Raw genomic sequence first — 6,952 nt, forward strand, 5'->3', positions numbered from 1 at the left:
ACGTTTGACTTTCTGGCCTTGAAGCAGGCCTAGAAATGGAACCAGTCTGGAAGCATTCCTTAGTCAAACTATCTTGCCCTTCAGTCTGAATTTGAAGTGGCTTCAGAGGGAACATTCAAACCTGTTGGGTGTTGAGACAACTTCAGGTTGTCTGAGAAAGCGTGGAGTTATTAAATACTATTGATTTTTAAAGCAAAGTGGAGCAGCTGTGCAGGGAGGTTTATTCTGGCATTCTGTTTCTTGAAAAGTTCCAAAATTGGAACCCTTATATAGTACTAGAAGTGTGCCCACTTTCTCTGATCACCAGCCCCATAGCTCACTGTGCTCATGATATTTAACAGTAATTTGAATATTGGGTGAGCAATTCTGCCTCCCGCTGAAAGATTTGCAACAATACCAGATGAAGCAACAGCAAGATTGGTCATCCTTTTTTGATGAACTGTAGGCAAGATTAGGTTTATAACAAGTTCCGTACCTTGCCTATCTCCCCATTGTTGAAGTCATCTGCTTTTGAATGGAGGATCCTGAAGGTGAACAAAGGGGAAGGCTGCCCTTTTATGTGCAGCTTGTGAACTCTCAGACATCTGACTAGCTCTTGGAAATAAGAACTGCTTTGTTGGATGAGGCCAATGTCTAGCTAGTCCAGGGTTCTATCTTCTTGTGCCCTACATCTTCAAATGAGATTATTCTACAATGGGGTGGGGTAGTGATCTTAATTCTCTTTTTTAATCATCGTAGTGATTATTATAGTAAGAAGTGGGAAATGGTGTCTTTCCTTGCTGGGAAACTCTTAGACCAAGGATTCCCTGGAAAACCCGTTGGTAACCTGCTACCAGCACTCTAGACCTACTGAAAATATTTAGACTGACCCTCTGAGGAGGCACTTTCGTAGCACACTGTTAGCAATAACAAAGTGACAGAGTAGAGACACAAGAAACCTTATAACCAACCCAGTAGCACCTGTGCAGTCTATCACATGGGAAGAGATTAAGAGAAATATCCCAGAGGAATAAATTGTACTAAGTGAAGCAAAAAAAAAACTTTATAAAGAAGCTTTATTATAAACTAGGGGAAATGCCTGTTGCGGGAGGAGGCAACGAGCCCTAGGGAGAGCTGTCGGCTTGGGGCAAGGGGGCTGGGCCCGGGCCCGCCTGGTGAAGAAGGGTGTGCAGTGGCCTCCCCCACCCCCGAGCATGGCCGGGGCCGGCGGAGTCCCCTCCAATGCAGGGCCTGCAGCCTGGCCGGCAAAGGCTGCCCCGTGCGAGGGAAGGCCGGTGCGGCCGCCAGAAAGAGGCCTCGCGCTTGGCGGGGCCACAATCTCGCCCCACTGAAGGACTTTGCCTCTCACCGGCGGAGAGGTGAGCAAAGACGTGCGTGGCCGGGGCGAGTGCCTTGGGCCGCGCTGGATCGTCATCGCGCGGTGCATGGGGGCGGTGGTCGGCGTGGTGGGAGGGGGGCCACCGCCTACCAGTCCCCGGGCGTGGCAGCCACCTCCCCCATCCCTGAGGCCAGGTGGCCCCAGCGTAGCCCCCCCCCGCTGAAGAAGGTGGTGGAGTGAGGTGGGCCGGCCGGCTGGGAATGAGCTCCTCACCCGCCGTCCCTGGCCTTTGCTGTCCCCCTTGCTGACATTCCACTTTTCCAGGGCTGCCGCATCCTCCTGGTGCTGGCCCCCGCCCAGCCCCGACGGCTGGCCTCGCAGCCTCCCTTCCCTGGCTCCTGGCAGCGGCGTCCGCTCGCAGCGTTCGCCTCCCTTGAGCGGCAGCTGGCAGGCCAGTGGTTGACGGTGCGCATTTTCCCTCCGCTCCCTTACTCAATTATATATAAGGAGAGATGAGAGAGAAAGAAAAGTGGTTGGATTCCAAAAGTGGGGGGAAAGGGCAAAACAATGCAATACAGGGAAAGGCACACAGCAAAACAGCACAGAGGGGTTACGATGAAAAACAATACTGTTGAACTAGCTAAGCTAAACACGTGCTACTGAGACTGTAGCAGTTTCCTCAGAGCATGTTCAGAGTTCCTTGCAGTAAAAAGAAGCTGAAGGAGTCCTTAACTTCTACCCAACTTCCCGTGGACTTCTGCTGAGGACTGAAAACTGAAGACAAGGCAAAATCCCAAATGTCCAGGTATTTATAGTAGATAGAATTGGACCTAACCCAGCCTCCTTTCTTTTTTTGGTAAACAAATTTTTTATTTTCTCAGGAATACAACATATAAAACTTTTCATTCTATCAATTGTCTACCCCATTCCCAGTTCCTCCCCTCCCTCCAATGGCTTCCCACAATGCTTCCACCCCTGCTCCAAATTACTTCATATCATCAACAATATCAGTTTCTCATCATTACAATCTAAAGATAACATCGTTTGACTTAATATTGATCTAAACATATTAAGTTTTGTTTCACATCCCAGTTCTTTTCCAGATAAATTTTAAAATCATTCCATTCTCCAAAAAACTCATCGTCTTCTTTGTTATTCAGTTTTTTTGTAATCTTATCCATTTGTGCCATGAACAGAACTTTTTGTATCCATTCTTCAACCTCTGGTACCTTTTCCGTCTTCCAAAACTGAGCATAAATCATTCTCGCTGTCACTATCAGGTACCAGAGTAAAGTCTTTTTAGTCGTATTGACTTCTTCCATTTTAAGTCCCAAAAGCAGAATTTCCGGTGCTTTTTTAAAAGAACATTTCAATATTTTTTGCATTTCATTGTGGACTTTTGTCCAAAAGTCTACAGCTTTCTCACAAGTCCACCACATATGATAAAATGAGCCCTCATGCCTCTTACATTTCCAACATTTGTTTGACATATTTTGATTCATATTTGCAATCTTCTTAGGTGTCATGTACCACCTATACATCATCTTATAACAGTTTTCTTTAACATTAGTACATGTCGAGATCTTAATAGAATTTTTCCACAAATATTCCCAGGTTTCCATAGCCACTTCCTTATTCATATTAATAGCCCATTTTAACATTTGTTCTTTAACAGTTTCATCTTCAGTATACCATTTTAACAACACCTTATACATTTTAGAAATATTTTTTCCTCCTCCACTCTCCCAAACCTTTTCAATTTCATTTTTTTCCTCTCTAAAACCATAGTTTTTTTTGTCAGATCTAAAAAGATCATAAATCTGCATATATTTCAACCACTCATATTCATATTCAATTTCATTCTGCTTTTTCATTACCCACTCTGTTCCCTCTTTTTTAATTAAATCTCTATATGGCAACCAGTCTCTACCTCGCTGTCTTGAGTAAGATATCAACACTTCTACTGGTACAATCCACAATGGTCTTAAGTCACTCTGGTACTTCTTATATCTTGTCCATACCATATACAAAGCTTTTCTCACCAAGTGAAGTTTAAAAAAACTGTCCATTTTTATCTTGTCATACCATAAATATGCATGCCAGCCAAATCTACAATCATGCCCTTCCAACCCCAACAATCTGTCATTTTCAAGCTTCACCCATTGATCCATCCATGTTAGACAAACCGCTTCATAATATAGTCTAAGATTTGGCATTTGTAGACCTCCTCTTTCTTTGGCATCACAAAGTATTTTCATTTTGATCCTTGGTTTCTTGCCTGCCCAAACAAATTTTGACAACTCTTGTTGCCACTTGGCCAACAAATCCGTTTTATGCAGAATTGGTATTGTTTGGAACAGGAACATCAAACGTGGTAGGACATTCATTTTTATAACTGATATTCTTCCCATCAGTGATAAGTTCATTTTATCCCATTTCTTAAAATCTTGAGTCAGCTTAGTCCATAATTTCTCATAATTATTCTTATATAGGTCTATATTTTTTGCCGTTAATTCAATTCCAAGGTATTTTGTTTTTTTAACTACTTCACATTGTACCAGTTCTTGTAGTTCCACTTGTTTTTGTTTGATCATGTTTTTACATATAAGTTTTGTTTTATTCTTATTTACGTAAAAGCCGGCCAATTCTCCAAACTCCTTTATTTTTTGAAAAAGCAATGTCAATTTTTCTGTTGGGTTTTCCACCATAAACATTACATCGTCTGCAAATGCTCGATATTTGTATTGGTGTCCTTTATGTGTCAAGCCCTTTATTTCTTGATCGTACTGTATTTTTTGTAAAAGTATTTCCAATACCCAGATAAATAATAACGGTGATAACGGACAACCTTGCCTTGTTCCTTTCTGTACTTTGAAGTTATCTGTCAGTTCTTTATTCACATTTATTTTAGCTCTTTGTTCAGAATAGATAGCTTCAATACAATTTCTAAAATGTTGTCCCGCTTCAATCTTTTCCATCATCTGGTGCATAAAATTCCAATTAAGATTGTCAAAAGCTTTTTCTGCATCAACAAACAGAAAAGCTACTTCTTTTTCTGGGTGCTTTTCATAATATTCAATTGCGTCCATTACTATTCTTACATTGTCTCTAATCTGCCTTTTGGGTAAAAAGCCCGCTTGATCTTCAGAAATTACCGTTTGTAAATAGTTTTTCACCCTTTCTGCAATAATTTTTGCAAAGATTTTATAATCGTTGTTCAAAAGAGATATTGGCCTGTAGTTCTTTACATTTGTTGAATCTTGTCCTTCCTTTGGAATCAAAGAAATAATTGCTTCTTTCCATGAGTCCGGCACCTTTTTGTTTTCTCTTATTTCGTTGGTTAAAGCTTCCAGGACCGGGGAAATTTCTTCTTTCATCTTTTTGTAGAATTTCGCTGTAAATCCGTCCGGCCCAGGCGCCTTCCCCAACTTTGTCTCTTCTATTGCCTTCATCACTTCTTCTTTTTGAATTGGACCATTTAATAAATCTTTGTATTCCTTACTTATTTTTGGTAGTGGAATCTCCTTTAAATATGTTTTAATCTTCTCAAGATCAACTCTAGTTGTTTGGAATAGTTTAGCATAATACTTGAAGAAACATCTCTTTATTCCATTAGGATCAACGAACTCTTTTCCATCTTCTATTATTTTGGTTATCATTCTTCTCTCTCTTCTAGCCTTAAGTTGCCAAGCTAAGTATTTTCCCGGTTTGTTCGCCCCTTCAAAAGATTTCTGTTGTAACTTCTTTAAATTCCAATACATTTCCTGATTCCAAGTCTCATTCAGTTGTTCCTTCAGCAACTTTAATTCTTTAATAATTTGCTTTTTTCCAGGCTTCTTTTTTAATTCCTTTTCTTTCTGAGCAATTTTTTCTAACACTTCTGTTTGTTTTTGAAGTTTTTCCTTTTTTTGCTTCACGTTTTGCGAGATGAGAATTCCTCTCATCACCGCTTTATAAGCATCCCATACAATCTGTATCGGTGTTTCTTTATTTAAATTTTGTTGAAAGAATTGTTTCGTTTCTTCCTTTAACATCTCAATTACCGTTTTCTTATCCAACAAGTCTTCATTAATCCTCCACAGAAAGGGTTTTTTCCTTTCTGTGGAACTCCATACCACCGGATTGTGATCTGAATTACATCTTGGCAAAATTTCAGTCTTATGTGTTTTCATTGATAATTCTTCAGACATCCAAATCATATCAATTCTGGAAAAAGAGCAATGTCTATTGGAATAAAAAGTAAAGTCTTTCTGCATCGGGTTCCATTTCCTCCAAACATCTTCTAATTTTTCTTGCTTAACTAATTCAAAAAAATTCTTTGGCAATTTTCCGCTGAATTCGTTGTCCTTTTGTGGTTTTCTGTCTAGACGATCTATTGTCCCATTAAAGTCTCCGGCCATAATAACTTGCTCATAAGTCAATTGTTGTAATTGGTCAGTTATATCCTTAAAAAATTTTTCCTTTGCTCCATTGGGTGCGTACACGTTGATCAACAATGTTTTTTTCTGCTGAATCATTAATTCCACACCCACGTATCTGCCATCTATGTCCTTAAAAATTTCTGTAGGTTGTAACTCCTTCTTCACATATGTCACAACTCCTTTTTTCTTGTTTGAGGCCGCAGAACAAAATTCAATTCCAAATAAAGCATTCTTTAAATATTTTATATCCTGTTTTCTAATATGTGTTTCTTGCAAGCATATCACGTTGCATTTCTGTTTCTGTATCCAATGATTGATTCTTTTCCTCTTGTTTGGTGAATTTAATCCATTAACATTCCATGACAACAATTTGTACTCCATTATGCGTTTTATTTTAAAGTTCTCCAAAGACGTCCGCATTGTCCGCCTTAAATTTATAAAAGTCCATCATCGATCTGATCTGAATCCTCCCACCTTGATACGTAAAGGATAAACCTTGTGGAATCTCCCATCTATATCTGATGCTCAAAGCTCTGAGTTTGTCCGCCAAGGATTTATACCTTTTCCTGTCTTGCAGTATTGTTCTTGGGAGTTCTCTCATCACCATAATTTTGTTTCCCTCTATTACAAAAGGGACGTTGAATTGCTTCTTGAATATCTCCTCTGTTATTGATCTTGTTACAAATTGTACAATTACATCCCTTGGTAAATTCTTCTTTTCTGCAATTCTGGAGTTCACTCTATAAATCAAATCAAAGTCTGAGTCCATTGACCCTTCCTCCTCGCCCAGAAAAGCCGTTATCACTTCCATCATTTTTTCTTTTAAGTTCTCATTCTCTGTTTCCTTAATGCCTCTGAATCTCAGATGAGTCTGCATCCTTCTGAACTCCATCATTGTCTCTGATCTTGTAATTTGTTGAGTCAAAGAATCTTGTTTCTCTTCTATTTTTTGTATCTTCTCCTCTGTCTCTGTAGTCTTGGTTGCATTTGCTTGAACATCCTTCTTAACTCCTTCCATTTCTTGCTTGATTGAAGTTATTTCTGTAGTAACCAATTCCTTCAATGCTGTTATGTTCTTCTCTTGGACTTCTTCTAGATGTTTCAGATGAATCTGAGTTTGCTTCTCCAGTTGGTCCCCCAATGTTTTTTCTATCTGCTCCCCCATGGCTTGTATTGCCTCTGTCATTCTCTTCTCCATTGCTTCCATGGAGGC

This window comes from Gekko japonicus, unplaced genomic scaffold (genome assembly GCF_001447785.1).
Source record: "Gekko japonicus isolate JY-2015 unplaced genomic scaffold, Gekko_japonicus_V1.1 scaffold37, whole genome shotgun sequence".
In the NCBI taxonomy this organism is placed as follows: domain Eukaryota; kingdom Metazoa; phylum Chordata; class Lepidosauria; order Squamata; family Gekkonidae; genus Gekko; species Gekko japonicus.